This window comes from Gavialis gangeticus, unplaced genomic scaffold (assembly GCF_001723915.1).
Source record: "Gavialis gangeticus isolate Ggan-Ray unplaced genomic scaffold, GavGan_comp1, whole genome shotgun sequence".
Lineage (NCBI taxonomy): Eukaryota > Metazoa > Chordata > Crocodylia > Gavialidae > Gavialis > Gavialis gangeticus.
This window is the reverse complement of record NW_017729027.1, coordinates 13,843,443-13,860,038: the sequence shown is the minus strand read 5'-3', so window position 1 is coordinate 13,860,038 and position 16,596 is coordinate 13,843,443. Positions and strand designations below refer to the sequence as shown.

Here is a 16,596-nt window from a genome sequence, read left to right as displayed (position 1 = left end):
TCAGTGGCTTTCTTTCCTCTCTCCTATTTTGTGGCTGACCTCTCTCTTGTTTTGTGTGTATGGCAGTAAAAGCCACAATCTAACACTAGCACTGCAATTTTAATGCAAGGCCAAAGTTCCATCCTTTGAAGTGTTTCTTTCTTAAAACAGTCAAAAATCAATACTGATATCTTTGACATCCTGGGGCTGTCTTCCTTTCAGTGTCAGAATGATAAATAATACATCAATATTTTGATTATTAGATGAATGTATTGTCCCTTTAAGTGGGAAACAGTGTATTAGCCAAACGAGAAGGAAACAAAGCGCAGAAATAGCTAGTATTTAAATTCTATAGTCAGTTGAATCTTATTTTAGCTAACCAGATCTAGACATGAAACATTGTGTAACTCCTCATGATTCATGATGCAGGGCCAGTGTACAGAGATTATGACATATGTTGCTGCCTCACCTGTCATAATGGGATGTTAACAGATTTCCCCAGTGTTCATGGGGAAGCCCCAGAAGTAACACTGTGGCTAGGTACAGACATTCAAAAAGGCTTAGGTGGATTCAAACTAATTTACAAGGGTTTCTCTAAGTGGACTAGGGTAGTTTGGGAGCAAACAGAACATGAATTTGCCTTTTGGTGAGGTGGGCATGCATGATGCTTGCACTGGCTGAGGCCAGCAGGTTGGGGGCACTCCTGTATGCCTCCCAGCATGCCAGAGACTGCTGAGGCAGCCAAATACAGCTGAGCAGGATGGGCCACTTCTGATTGCCTGACAGGCACATGCCCCCAACATCTGCTGACAGCCCTGGGGTGGGGATGGGGGCTGTGTGGATTCTGTTGCATGGACCTGAGTCTGGCTGTCAAAGAGTCAAGATAGCACAGAATCTCTCTCCAGCCCCAGATCCTGTGTCTAGCCAGTTCTCAGCCACAAGCAGGTGGGGTGGGGTGGGGCAGGGAGTCTGCATTAGCTCAGAAGTCTCTGACAGCTGGAGCTGGGCCCATGCAACAGAAGCCTCAGTCCCCCTTCCCCTGCTCCTCCTTGCAGCTGGGAGCCGGCTGGATAAAGGATACAGCGGTGGGGAGAGATTCTGTGCTGATCTGGCTCTGTGGCAGCCTGGGGGTGGGGGGTGTTTGGGGGCCACAGAAGCTCTGCCGTACTTTCCTGCGAGAGATGGCTAGTGGAGACCTGCAAAGCATCCTGGGATGCCAGGGGAAAGTGATCTAACATGAATTGATAGGGGATCTGGTACAGAAGATTCATAAATTGGTCTAACCAATTAGACTGTAACCTAAACTGATGAAGTTTGTTACCACATCAATTCAGGTCTATCTTGGATTGGGTTTCACTGATTTTAAACCAGTCTATGTGCCCCAAGCTTTTGTTTTGTTACAGGTATAGATTGGTTTTCAATCACTTGTACTGGTTTATGTGTAATGTCTGTGCATGGCCTGTGAGGCAGGAGGTAAAGGGCAGTGGCAATGTGAAATCAATTAAACACCTCATAGTTTTGATCAGCAACAAACTAGGAAATGCTTATTACTGGAGCTAGGAGAAGCCCTAGTAAGAAAGAGGATGTTCTGATTTGTGTGCTCACTAATGCTTCAATGGTTACTTTGACTGCTACAGTTTCACTATATTAATGTCTTCATAATTCAAATAGCATAATATTCTGAGCACTTCAGCTGGAAAATAAGAGCTGTTTTCATAGATCATTCATGCAATGTAAGTTATTTATTCAAAACGAAAGAAATTTTACAATGAACTCAAGCATACCTAGTTTTGCCATATCATTTGCTCATGACTATTGCTGGGGTATGAAAAGGTTTTCATTTAGAAAATACTCAAATGATTTACAGGATGGCTCCATGCCTCATAGTGTTATGTTGGCCTGCATAGCTCATTATTAAGCACTGTACAGTTTACATACATAGTTGAGCTGTCAGACTGGATCTCAAGGTAGCTAGTGAATTCATTGTTTTTAGTCCCAAATTATACTTGACATTTATTATTAAACCCAAGGTGCCTTCATGCAAACCCAGTTTGCTCTTTGCAACCGTGCACTTTTTACTAGTAGATCAATAGATAAACGATTGACAGGAATGCTCCTGAGCTGTGGTTTATGGCTCGGCCACGGGCTTTTTAGTAGAAATCATTGCTTCCTTAGCAGCAAAACCTCTAAAAAATGTTTGAAACTATTAAGTTGTATAAATAAATTGTAATAATTACATGCGATCTCTCCCTATGCAGACTTATCCTTTGATACCATCAGGCAAGACAAAAATTTAAATCCATTAGAATTTTATTTTTCAGTAACAGACCAACAGTTCCTACATATCTGAGCTAGAAACTAAAAACAAAAAGGAAAAACAGGAAAAACATTTGCTACTGGCACGGATGGTTCAGCAATCTTTGGTTTGTATGCTGTATATAGAAATAAATTGTAAGAATGGAAGTGCCAAGGAATAAGATGTGAGGAGTGGGTGTCTTTGTACCTGGGTTTTCTATGTTCACTTTTATGTTAAATTGTGATAGAGTAATTTTCAGTATTGATTGACAGGTTTGCATCTACCTTACACCTTCAAACTGTGATAGAGTAATTTTCAGTATTGATTGACAGGTTTGCATCTACCTTACACCTTCAAACTGTGATAGAGTAATTTTCAGTATTGATTGACAGGTTTGCATCTACCTTACACCTTCAAACTGTGATAGAGTAATTTTCAGTATTGATTGACAGGTTTGCATCTACCTTACACCTTCAAACTGTGATAGAGTAATTTTCAGTATTGATTGACAGGTTTGCATCTATCTTATACCTTCAGTGTTTCAAATATCCCATTGGGCAAGGGCAAAATGTTGGTTTTCCAGCTTACGCTCTATCAATATGATGTGTAAACTCTATTTTAGTTTTAGTTGAATGTCTTTCTGGTTTATTAATTAGCCAATTTTTTTTTAATCAGCATTTAGGTATGAATAAAAGATAGAGCTTTATTCCAGGAATCTCCAGATTTTAAATTCTTCATGCCACAGCTCTGCCAAAATTCCCATTGTGCTGCTTCAGGCACATGAGGATTCCCTCACCATTGGGAGAACTGGATTTTATATAAGAGGATACATTCTGTGCACCAGTTGAAGAGGATATGGTAAAGGCCTAAAGAGGATAGTCCAAAAGTTACTTTAAGGTACTTACCATTCCTTGAATTGGGGGTCCACCAAGCACTGGACCATACTGTGGCATAATTTCCAGCAGGATGAAACCATGCTCTAATTTCTTCTGGCTGCCAATGGTACCCAGAGACAGTGAAGGCAGTTTGGGGATCCTCTTTAGGGATGTACTTTACATAAACAATAGTGGGAGGGAGTAACTGTGGCAGATAAGTATTCCCCTACAGAGGAGAATTGCCCAGTGAACTAATTTACTAATATAGAACTGCTTTGTGCTACCAATAATATTTATTTTTATACTAAGGGATCAGGAACAACAGTGTATGGCCATGAACTTGTTGCTGTTTTAGATCATCAAATTGAACCTTTGTGTGCCACTATTCATTGACAGGAGTGTAGGTTGTAGCTGTGCTTGTCTAAGAACATAGGAAGACAAGGTTCATTGGGTAAATCTATTATCTTTTATTAGACCAACTAACTAACTGGAAAAATGTTTCTTAGCAAGCTTTCAGGTTTAAATCCCTTTGTGAGGCTGAGGAAGCATTTGCAGTTGGTGTGTGCTCTTCCTGGATTGAGTGAATAGTAAAGAAGCCAGAGGCTGTTTGCATGCAAGAAAGCCAGTCAGTGAAGATGTAAACTGAGGAGTCAGTGGGTGAGAGACAGGTGGGGACGGAGGGATGAGGAGGAAGGGGGATGAATGTAGCAGGAAAATAGTGAAGAGGTACCTGGGGAGTAAGATGTCAGGAAAGTTATAATGTGTCATAAATCCAATGTCTAAATTTAGTCCATGATTTTTTGTATCCAGAGGGTTGATGAAGTGAAGCTCATAGGTTTGTCTGTAAAAAGTGTTTTGTAAATTCCCTTTGAGGATTAGAACTGAGAGATTGGAGAGAGAGTGGTTTTCTTGTGAGCAATGTGCCCCCACCAGTAATTGAGTATTCTTGTCTTTAACGGATTTCCAGGGTGAATTCATTCTGGTGTGCAATTGGTGTTTGGTCTCTCCTTTGTATTTTCCATCAGGGCATTTGGTGCACTGGATGAGATATATTACATTTCTGCAGTTGCAGCTGTAAGATCCAGGAATGCTGATGGTTCTGTTGTGGGGAACCTCCCACCCTGCCTGTGTGTCACCCACTGACTCCTTATTTTACATCTTCATTGACTGGCTTTCTTGCATGCATGCCAGCCTCTTGCATGAATACCTGGCTTCTTTACTATTCATTCAATCCAGGAAGAGCACACACAAACTGCAGATGCTTCCTCAGCCTGACAAAGAGATTTTAAACCTGAAAACTTGCTAAGAATTTTTTTCCAACTATTTGGTTGGCCTAATAAAAAATATCAGATTTATCCAAAGAACCTTTTCTGCCACTATCCATTGACTGATATTTTTTTCAACTATGGAGACAGAAATCCCAAAGAAGAAAAGTGTATTTTTTTTTTGCTATTAAAATGGTACTTTATAATTTAACATAGCACCCTAGGGCGCACGTATTTGAGCGGGAACGTCCATTACACTGGCAGCAACTAGCAGTGGCACATGATTGTCCCCAGGGAAATTATTTGGGACATATTCTAAGATACCACCCTGCCCTGCCTTCTGCCTAAATGTATGTGCAGGGTGCTGCACTTGAGCAGTAGGAACCAGCAGCACACTTATAAGCTGGGAAACTCCTTCCTCAAGAGCAAGGTGGCAAAAAGAGATCTTGGAGTCATTATCGACTCCAAGATGAACATAGGCCGACAATGCGAGGTCATGGTCAGTAGGGCTAACCGTACCTTCTTGTGCATCCACAGATGCATCTCAAGCAGGGCCAAGGAAATGATCCTCCACCCCTATACAACACTGGTCAGCCCGCAGCTGGAATACTGTGTCCAGTTCTGGGCGCCACACTTCAGGAGGGATGTGGACATCATTGAGAGGGTCCAAAGGAGGGCCGCCTGCATGATACGGGAACAGCAGGGCAGACCCTATGAAGAGAGACTACGGGACCTTAACCTATTCAGCCTTTGCAAGAGAAGGCTGAGGGGGGACCTGGTGGCTGTCTATAAATTCACTAGCAGGGACCAGCAGAGTTTGGGAGCGACCTTGTTCCCCTGAGCACCCCGCGGGGGTAACAAGGAATACTGGCCACAAGTTGTTAGAGTGTAGGTTTAGACTAGACATCTGAAGGCACTACTTCACAGTCAGGGTGGCTAGGATCTGGAACCAACTTCCAAGGGAAGTGGTGATGGTTCCTACCCTGGGGGTCTTTAAGAGGAGGCTTGACGTCTACCTGGCTGGGGTCATTTGAACCCAGTTTTCTCTCCTGCCCAGGATAGGGGGTTGGATTAGAAGATCTACAAGGTCCCTTCTGACCCTACTTCTATGAATCTATGTTAAAGTATAAACCACCATTTTAACAGCAAAAAAATAATGCACTTTTCTTTGGGATTTCTCCCAAGAAGAGGCATGTTTGTGCCACTGCTAGTTTTCCCCAATCATGCCTTTGCTTATGTGCTCTGGCATGGACAGATTGCCCCAGGTGGGGTAGGGGAAGCTGGGGCCAGCACCTGGGCTGGTCCTAGAAGCCTTACCTGGGGTTTTGGGGCCCTCCTGGGGCTCCAGTGGTGGCGATCCGGGTGCACAGAGCCTGGCTGACAGCTGGACTGTGGCTCTGGTCGGCCAGGCTCTAGTTTTGGGTGGTGCACACTGCAGCCACATGCACTGTGCTGCTGTTTTTGCTTCGGTTTTTTTAGATACTGGGAGTTCCTGGTACCCAATTTGCCACCGCACTGCAAATATGCAGCACAGGGAACCAAGTCATGTGTGCCGCAGTATTTTGTGAAAACTCAAAGCCTTTGAGGCACCGCAAACTGGGCTCTTCCACTTATGGGGTCACAGCCTTAGAGACTACTTGGTTCAGAGAGGCATAAACTAAGTTGGTCTCCAAGGTGTCTGACTTCAGACAAACATTGCTAACTACCTCTCTTATATGGTAGAGCAGTAACTTCTGAGCCATTAGAATGGGTGACTCATTCTTGTACTAATTGTTTTAATTCAAGTATAAGGCATTCAGAAGCTTTGACAAGCAGTGAGGCAAACATGAACAAAACAGCTAAATAATTAACTCAGCATGTGGAGTATTGATAATTCTTAGGGACAGCAGTATACAGCTGGTGCTCTAGTGCTGTAAACTATTAGTCTTTCTTTTCTGTTCTAACAAATATATTGTCTTCCAGACATCTTCTGGATATACTTCTGTACTGTTACCTTGTTGTTCTGGTAATAAACAATATGACATAAAATGAATGAGCTCATCTTCACCATTGCAGCTGCTATTGCCTTCTGTTCCAATGAATTCATCATTCAGAGTGACACCAAGGTTTTTTTTTTAGCAGACACTCCATGCCAATCCAAAGCACAAAGGAGTCAAGGGAAAGACTCCTTTAAGTACAATGGATTTTGGCTCAGCCCCTCTCCAAAAGAATATTTCATAGTTTTATATTTCATAGTTGGTAGGGTCGGAAAGGACCTGAGCAGATCATCAAGTCCGGCCCCCTGCCATGGCAGGAAAGAGTACTGGGGTCAAACGACCCCGGCCAGGTGTTCATCTAGCTTCCTCTTAAAGACCACCAGGGTAGGAGCCAGCACCACTTCTCTTGGAAGCTGGTTCCAGATCCTAGGTGCCCTGACAGTGAAGTAGCGCCTCCTGATATCTAGTCCACCCTCTGCCAGCTTGTGACCATTATTTCTAGTCATTCCTGGTAGTGCTCGGAGGAACAGTGACTCCCCCAATGCCTGCTGGTCCCCTCTGACTAGTTTGTAAATGGCCACTAGATCCCCCTCAGCCTTCTCTTGTGGAGGCTGAACAGGTTCAGGTCCCTCAGCCTCTCCTTGTAGGGCCTGCCCTGCTGCCCCCCGATCATGTGAGTGGCCCTCCTCTGGACCCTCTCCATGTTGTCCACATCCCTCCTGAAGTGTGGTGCCCAGAACTGGACACAGTACTCCAACTGTGGCCTGACCAGTGTTGCGTAGAGGGGGAGGATCACCTCCTTGGACCTGTTTGAGATGCATCTGTGGATGCATGACAAGGTACGGTTGGCCTTCCTGACTGCATCCCCACACTGTTGGTCCATGTTCATCTTGGCATCAATAATGACTCCAAGATTCTTTTCTGCCTCTGCACTGATGAGAAGGGAGTTCCCCAGCCTGTAGATATGCTGCTGGTTCTTCCCCCCCAGGTGCAGCACCTTGCACTTGTCAGTGTTGAAACCCATCCTGTTCTCATCTGCCCACCCTTGTAACCTGTCTAGGTCCGATTGCAGCCTATTCTTTCCTATTAGCATGCCCGCTTCCCCCCACATCTTAGTGTCATCTGCAAATTTGAACAGGGTGCTTTTTACCCACTCGTCCAAGTCGCTGATGAAGATGGTGAACAATGCAGGCCTGAGGACCGAGCCCTGGGGGACCCCACTGCCCACATCCCTCCATATTCCATATTCCATACCAATTTACCAGATACTCTTGGATAGCACTGGATTATGCAGTAGATAGACCTATATAGCACAAGTCCACAAATATCTTCAATAATGGCAGATGAGGCCAGGTAAACATTTTCCTGTAAATATTTTTTCCCTGTGTTCTATAGTTGTAAAGTTTTCTTAGAATAAAAATAATTTTTCTTAAATTAATTGCATGTTAATTCAGAACTATAGTCAATGTTCTCTAAGACACTCAGGTCCCAGTGGGTAATTAGGCATCTATATATCTTAGTAGATCTGGGTGGCAATGCCTATGAAATAATCTATAAGTTTTCATGATTGTCTTGAACATTTTCTAGTGTACTGGATGTATTTGACAGTTGTTCCTTCCCAGTCAGCTGCTTACCCAGGTCCAGACTCAGTTCAGCTCAGATGTGGATGTGCACAACTATCAAAGTTGATGGTTTTTGGTTGGCTCATGCTGCCTTTGCATGTGGGTCATACTATGTAAACAATGGTCCTGATTCACCTCCACTTGTTCACAAGTTGTGTGCCTTTGTGTTGCATGCAACTTGCACATGCCCAGGTTACTGTGCTGAGGTGGATGTTTCAATCCTATGGCTGGCTTTTCCTATTACTCTTCTTTGGTGGGAATGGAGTCATCTTTAATTTACAGAAGGTCCGTCTTAGGACTCTGATCACCATAAATGGACAATGTGGCAGGGCACTATGTGTGCCTGCCACTTTAAGGCCCTGGAGCTGGCAGCCTCCAGATGCCTAATGAGGGCAGCCATTTTAGGCTCAGGGCTGCCTATATAAACAAGGCAGTTTGGCCCCTGAAGGGAGAGGCAACAACATTGTGTAGTGTGAGGGTTGCTCAGTTTCATCTGGAGGTAAGGGAGGAGGTATAGGGGATGGTAGGAGGCTCCTGGTCCTGGGTACAACTGGAAACTACACCCTGCTGGGAGTGGGTGGCCTGGTGGGGCTTCCAGCGGCATGGGAGCCCCCAGGAAATGCCCGGCCAGTGATCACCCCAGTGAAAGGTGGGTCGGGGGGTCTTAACCCCTAGCCCTCACCTTAGGGTGGGTTGCGGTACACCGGAGGTAGTTGTGGGCGTTTGAGACCCTGAGGAGGAGAGTTGGGGCCACACATTAGCTTTAAGAAAGCAAGGCCAAATTTCTGCCATTCAGTTACATTCACAGGTAGATTATGGTTTCAGCTCTTGTCCCTGCTCACCTACCTCTGTTGCACTCCCTTGATTTTTATCATAATAAAACAGACTGCAATTTCTTTGGGACAGTTGCTATCTTTGACTGGGTGTTTGCATAACACCTTGCAGAATGGGCCATAACACTGATTATTGCGTCTCGGTACTATTGTAATACAAAATTATAATATCCAGGGCAAAAATAAAGATGCCTCACTATACTGCAAGACTGGAGTCTTGGGGAGAATTTTAACAAGGGCTAAATTTTTGTAGTCCTAAATCACTTCCATTGAACTGAAATGGGAGTTTTACTTCATGAGAATGTAGACTTGTATGGCTTTGGAAAAAGTCCCTTAACTTTCTGTGGTCTGACCCTAACTACAGAACTAGTTTAAAAGCATGACTCTGAAAAGCAGAAGTTGCACTGAATGAGAGTTCAGTTTTTCTAGCCACATAACAGAGCAGGCTACCTACCTCACATATTTTGTACGCATCTCCATAATGTCTAGTCTTCGAATCACAAATGTAATTTCATTACACAGGAAGCACTTTCTTTTTCAACTGCAGACCTACAGCTCTGACAGGTTACAAAAATCCAGTGAAATTCTGCAAGCAATTCAACTGAAATCGGCTTTCACACAACTTGTTGCCCCACTTAGCTCAGATGTCTTCAATGCTGCCAGCCCTAGGCTATTCTCTGCAGCAGATCACTATAAAAGGTGGCTTTCTTATACAATGTATACATGGTACACATTGCAGTTTTTGACAGCTAGCTTAATATATTTCTTATCCTTAACAGTAAAACTTGTATTTTTATCTGAACTGCATATGTTGTTATCTAAGAATGGGAATAACACCATTACCAATGTTTCATGCAGTTACATGCCTCTTGGCGCTTGTGATATCAATCTCACCTCTGGATCTCTGCACCAAACAATGCTGATAATAAACCTTTTAAGCATTTCCATATGAGTATTTCATGTAATCAGAAAATGATAAACATACATTTTATGGTTGAAATAAATTTTCCTGGTATTTATGTATTCAAACTCAGGGGGAGCTTCACAAGGTGTGAACCTTTCGGGAAATAACAGAAGAAAATAAGTTGGTAGCGCAGACAACACAATCATAGTCTAGTAAGCTAAAAACACTGTGTCAAATATGTTGTTTCTAACATAATCATACGGTGATTTATTTATTTATTTTTTCCCTGGCTATAGAGCGCTGGGCTCTTTGGGGCCCCAGTACTTTATAATCTGACACTTTCCTGAGAAATAGGAAATGTGGGTTCAAATCCTCTTTGGCAGCAGAAGGAATTAGGCTAGGTGTCCCAACATCCTGGGTGCATGCTCTACCCAGTGAGATCTCAGGTAAAAGGGAACGGTAACATTATTTTGAAAGGATGCATGAACTCCTGAACCATGTTTGAAAAAACGGGCTTGTGCATTCAACTTGAGGAACCAAATTTAGAACTGTGACTTCCAAGCAGGAGCCGGTGCCTCCCTGTGACCTGGAGCAAGCTGTGTGATGCTTCTTATTTGCTAACTTCAGCAGTAACCCAGTTTGCATGCTGGCTTTTGAGAAATCCTTCCTTATGTGACCTACTTTCCTCATTCATTGTCCATAGGCATCAACTTAGCATTGTAGACATCTAAAAGGTAAAGCTCTTTAGTGTTTAACTAGTATGCCCTAGCACCCAAATGCTTTGTGGGCTAGTTCCTGTTTTGCTCAGCCAGTTGTCCTGGTTTTTTCTTCAGTTTCACTGGGTTTCAGGTTATCTAGTTTTGATTTAAAATCTTCAAAAGATCTTTCTGTTCTGCAGTTTGTGGGTTTCACATGTCAGCTTTAATATGACAAGCTCATGGAGACCAAAGGCTCTGGAAAATCCTTTGAGACGTATTACCACACATCAATCACAAGACTGATAAATCTTCCTACTCAAGGCAATTTAGAACTTTTTTATTGGCCACTTTACCTTAAAGCACCCTTTAAAAAGTTACTTAAAAAGAAAACCTTGATGAAAAGCATAAGGAAAATGTTTCCCTTTTGGCATGTATTTTTTAAATAGCTCATCCGTTCTCTTGCTAGTATCAGATAGCAGCTGGGCGTGGTGCTTGTTTCTGAAATAAATAATGAAAATGCAAGGCACCTGTAGCTGCATGTAGATTGACACTACATTCTGCATTAAGATTCTAACTTGAGCAAAGCAGTTGTTCCAGACCTTTACTGAGTAGAGACGGATTTCTTCAGTGAGGAGTAAAAGCACAAGCCCCTACCCTTCTGCTAAAGGAATAACTTAATTAGCTATCACAGTGGAAGGCTTTTATTCTTGGTTGTGATCAGATGCAGGAGGACAGAGATAACCAGTGCCTTCCTGTCTGCCCACAGAACAGTTAGAACAGAATACTTCCTCCGTGTGTCTTTTGCCCAATTGTCCATCCAAAAACAGGAGGTTTAATGATTTATGTCTCCAGTTATCACTTGCTTTTTTGGCAAAATGTGCTTTATTTCTTGTTGTTTTTGTTGTCCATTTGTTCTCCATCCTAAAAAGTACTTCATATGTTTCAAAGAGTATTTTTGCCTTTGCATTTGTTACATCTTGACTAGGCCAAATGTGCATGTGGTTTTTATTTTGTTTTTCAGAGGATATTGTAAGGAAAGTTTAGCCTGAACTCCAACTCTGAAGTGAGGCTATGAGAAGGGTGTGTTGAAAGAGGGACCTGACAAGAACCAGGCTCTTATGAAATCACACAGGTGCTAAAAGTGGCTGACAACAGAGAAGAATTGTAAAGAGAGAGAAATGTAATGTGCCTTCTTATTTGTATTTAATAGTAAAACGATGCCTATGAAGGGGATTTAGTTGCTCTACAACTTAATATAAAAACATTACCTCAGCTGCATTATTGATCAGCGTTTATCGATCTCGCAAGAAGTCATCCAGACAATCGCCTTCAACAAAGTATCATTCCACTCTTCTTCATTCCAGGAGTGCACTCTCAATCCTCTCCCAAAACCTTGTCAAAGTAAGTAAATATTTTATCTAGAATGTGGCCTTGAGGACACTTGGAAACTGATCTCAAGTCCATTCAAAATGATGTCCCAGTAGTAGTGTAAGTGACAGGGGGAAACAACAAGGGCAGCAGCTCTGGGCACTGCTGTAGTGTGTGGGTGCAGAAAAATAGCTACCACTGCAACTGGCACTGTTCCAGGTGCAGAGCTACCCTGCTGTGCCTCTGTGGTGCCCTAAGAACAATGTCTAGGCTTCTTTTTGTGACTTCACCATCCTTTCACCACTTTACACTACTCCCAGCATGTTCATCTAAGCTACTGTATTACTAGGATAATGGATTTAGAAAGATACTAAATAAGAATAGTCCAAAAACTGATTATTTGGGCACATCATATATTAACTCCAGTCTGACACTTCCTTTTTTATTACTATCTCTTGCCATCTACTATTCAGCCAGCTCCTTATACCTCTTCCAGTTACTCTGCTACTTCTCATCTTCACTATCTTAACTTGTATTTTCCCATGTGGCACTGTATAAAATACTTTATTGATGTCCAGATTAGATCTACTGTATTTCCTTTTTCCCCAAAAGATAGTCTCTCTTATCAAAGATAGATATCTGATATGTCTAAAATGATCTACCTTTGGTGAATCTGAATTGCTTTTTATTCCATTTTCTGTTTACCTTCAAGCCTTAAATTATTCATTCCTTCAAAACTTGTTCTAAAATTCTGCATACTATTGAGGTCAGACTCCATGCTTCTGTAGTGGTCTGGAAAACATTTTCCTTTGTTTTAAAATATAGATACTATTACTGCTGTTCTCTGGTCATACTGGACCAATTCTGATTTGATAGATTCATTACCATTTCTTGCTACTGGACTTGACATTTTGTATGCTAGCTCTTTCAGTATTCTGGAACAGAGATAATTTGATTTTTTTCTGAGTGCATCAAACTGAGTTTTGCTTCCACCTCACATATGGAGTTATCTCATTTTATCTATTTATTCTTATTAGTCAATCTGCCTTTGTGCCCAACGTTCTGAGTCCACATCCTTAGTGAAAACTGAAACAAAATATTCATTTAATTTTTTTGAGCCTTACCTACTCCATCCTCACTGCATAAGAGCCCCACTTCTTTTTTCTATACTCTCCTTTTATATACCTAAAGAACTGATTTATACTTGCTTGAACATTACCTCAAGATCTATCCCAACTAGTCTTTTTTCAGGTCTTAAGCTATTGTTACACTTTTTGGGGGTGCCCTCACAAGCAGGAAAGTATCTTTCCCTGGGGACAAAAGCAGCGGCACATATTTATGTCACTGCTACTTGTCTCCAGGGATGCCCCCAGATGCCTGCTCTGGTGCACTGCAGATTGCCCCAGGTGGGGTAGGGGAAGCTGGGGCCAGCACCTGAGGTGCAGCAGTGGTGATCCGGGTGTGTGGAGCCTGTCCACCAGCCAGAGCATATGCTGCTGCCATGTGTGGTGCACCCCTTTTTTAGCATTTTTTTTTAGATACTGGAATTTCCTGGGATCTGATTTGCCACCATGCTGCAAATATGCAGAAAGGCAAATGGATTAACATGCACTGCATATATTTTGTACTACTTTAAAAGGTTTTGAGGTGCTGCAAACATCATGTTCCTGCTTGTGGGGATGCAGCCTTCGATTTCCAAAATGTAGCATTTTTTTCCCCTTGATCAATGCTTTTTCCATTCATTGTAGGCTCTCTCCTTAACACTAAGAAATATTCTTTCTCTTGGGACTATTCAGCCCTCCCTAAGTCAAAAGCCATTCATACGAGTTTTCCCCCTATTTTGGGACACAAATTCCAGACATGTTTTGCACCTTTGAACTAAAAATTCCAAACTTCTTCCACATTCATGCCCTGAGCTCTTCAGTCCAAGTATATCTATTATTTCCTTTATTTTCTCAGTTTCCATATGGAAATCCAAAACTTGAGAACCCTGTTTATCTTCCATATGGCTTAAATTGAAACTACTCATGATTGCTTGAGCTAAGCCTTCTAAGGTAATTTTCTATGGTCACTTCCATAGCTTCAGGATATATGAAAACTAAGTTTAAAGCTGTATCTAAATTGCAGATGTAGAAGTGACTGCCGTGGAGTATAAGACCTGAGAGCTAGCTTCTAAACTAGCTATCTCGGGTATCAGTAGCTGCCTAATTGCAGCAGCACGGAGCTCAGTTTAATTTAATTTTACCTACTTGACATTGATGGTAGAGTAGATTTAGCCTTAAATAATATCATATTATCATCTCTTGATATCAGACAAATTTCTTCACCACTGAACTAGCATGTTGAGGAATGTTTGTGGTTTACCATTAGTAATGTTTGTTTTTATAATGTATAGCTAAGAAGTTTGTCTTCCATAATAAGATCTATATCTGCTAGGGATAGAAATTACACAGAAACCGGTAAAAGTGATTGAAAACTGGTTTAAATCTCTAACACAGCAGAAGTTCAGGGTACATAAACTGCTTTCAAAAGGGCTGAAACCGGTTTAAGATGAACGTGAATGGACGTAGTATCAGACTTAACTTGAATCTGAAGGCTGTCTAGGACAGAAGCTTAATAAACTGATTTAACTTAAATCAGTTAACTCACAATCTCCCAGCATCCCAGGGTGGTTTGCATCTCCCCCACAAACTCCTCCTCTTAGGGTGGGTGAGTTAGCTTAAGCCCAAGCTGTCTGGTTCAGCTGAGCAGGGAAGTGTACTCTAGCACCCCCTGGCTTCTGGCCTGGGCCACTGCAAGCAGGTGGCTGCATTTCCAGAATCAAAAGTGAATGTCTGTTCATTTGCTTATCAGATCAATCTACACCACTTAGACTAGAGAGGAGAGGGTCCAGAGGAGGGCCGCTCATATGGTTGGGGGCCTCTGTGGCCAGCCCTATGAAGAGAGGCTGAGGGACTTGAATCTCTTCAGTCTCCACAAGAGGAAACTGAGGGGGGATCTTGTGGCTACCTACAACCTTATCAGGGGCCAGCAGCAGGGACTCAGGGAAAGTCTGTTCACCAGGGCCCCCCTTGGAGTCACTAGGAACAATGGCCGCAAGCTGAGGGAGGATAGGTTTAGGTTAGATATTAGGAAGAACTACTTCACGGTAAGGGTAGCCAGAGCCTGGAATGGGCTTCCCAGAGAGGTGGTGCTCTCACCTTCCCTGGAAATCTTCAAGAGGAGACTGGATAGGCACCTGGCTGGGGTCTTATGACCCCTCCCACCCCCAGTGCTCCTTCCTGCCCATGGCAGGGGGTTGGACTAGATGATTTGTCTAGGTCCCTTCCGACTCATTGATTCTATGACTAACCTGCAAAGACTGAATTAATTTAGCCTCAGGCTTTTTGGCTGTCTGTACTTAGTGGGCAAGAATGTATCTCTCTAGTAATATGAAGAGAACTCTAGCCATATCCAAATCTTACTCCAGGGGTCGATAGCAAATTCCTAATGCTTGTCCTTTCCTCAAAGTGATTTAGACCTCAAACAATTTTTCTTTTGTCATGCTACCATTTACTTTTTCTTTAATTTACCACAACATCAATATACAAAACTACACAGTCCTCTATTGGCCTATTTAGTCCATCGATACTAGTAATGCATTTTTTCTTGCCATGCCATATTCTATTTTTAATGTTGTTTTATTCTTCACTGGGCACATCTACATGTGCAAATAGTTGCAACTAAATTTACTGCACGTTAGCTTAGTGTGCATTAACTGATTTTTTTTTTGTTTGGCAGGTGTCTATATTGAAGGGATCTAGCACTAAAGTTAGTGCCAGATCTCTCCCACCCGGCCATGTCCCACTGGCCACCAGGGGGAGCTCCAGCCTCCAGCCATATGGCTGCCCACACTTGGCAGCCATGTTGAAACCAGAGCCACCTCCTAGCACTCAGCAGCCATTTTTACTCCCCCCCACACACACCCATTGTGCAGTCTGGGCAGAGACTTCCTCTGCTGAGAGAAGCAGCATGACATAGACACATGCAGCATGTGGCAGCTCTGCTCCTCCCCTAGTTGCACTTCTCAGCCATAGCTACCCCAGCCCCTGGCATCCAGCAACAGGCTCCCTTGATCCTCCTGGCCATCCTGGTCATCTTGCTGGCTCAACACCATCACCAGCACCTGGCCCTCAGCCACCTTGCTCCACCCAGCTCCCCCACATGCAGTGACTACCTGGATGACTGCTGCATGCCTTCCCAGGGTCCCTGCTATCATGCAGCTGCCATCACCAGGCACACTGAAAAAGGGTTCCAGGAGACTACTGCTGGAGCCACCATTGCCCTCCTGGCCCTCCAGCCCCACTACCTATGGGCTTACTGCATCAGTTGGGACTGCTGACAGCACCTGGTACAACATAACTGGGATGATAAGCAATGGGTTGATGCCTTCAGGATGACCCAGGCCACCTTTGCTGACCTGCTTCACCAGATCTGGCCCTACCTGGCTTGCCTGGATACTGGCATGTGCCCAGCCCTCCCTGCTGACACCCGCTTGGCCTTGGCACTGTTCAAATTGGCCACTCCTGCCAGCCTGTGCTATGTGGGGCACCTGTTCAGGGTGGGAAAGGCCACTGGTGGGGAGGTTGTCCCCAAGGTCTGTGACACTCTCCAGGATGTGCCAGCAGAAATAGTCCTACGTGTACATGACCCAGTGGTCACAGGGTTCTGTGCCCTGGGGTTCCTCCTCACCCTCGATGGAAGTGAGAGATTGCAGAAGGATCTGGATAGGTTACAGGGG

At 43.4% G+C, this 16,596-nt stretch overlaps 1 long non-coding RNA gene across 1 annotated transcript; it reads left to right on the top strand.

Moving 5' to 3' along the window:
- The first annotated feature begins 7,642 nt into the window (after positions 1–7,642).
- LOC109299849 lies at positions 7,643–11,676 on the top strand. The gene is made up of 3 exons (XR_002098023.1): positions 7,643–7,744; positions 9,394–9,545; positions 11,470–11,676. It is a non-coding gene; the product is annotated as an uncharacterized LOC109299849 (long non-coding RNA).
- Positions 11,677–16,596: the final 4,920 nt, after the last annotated feature.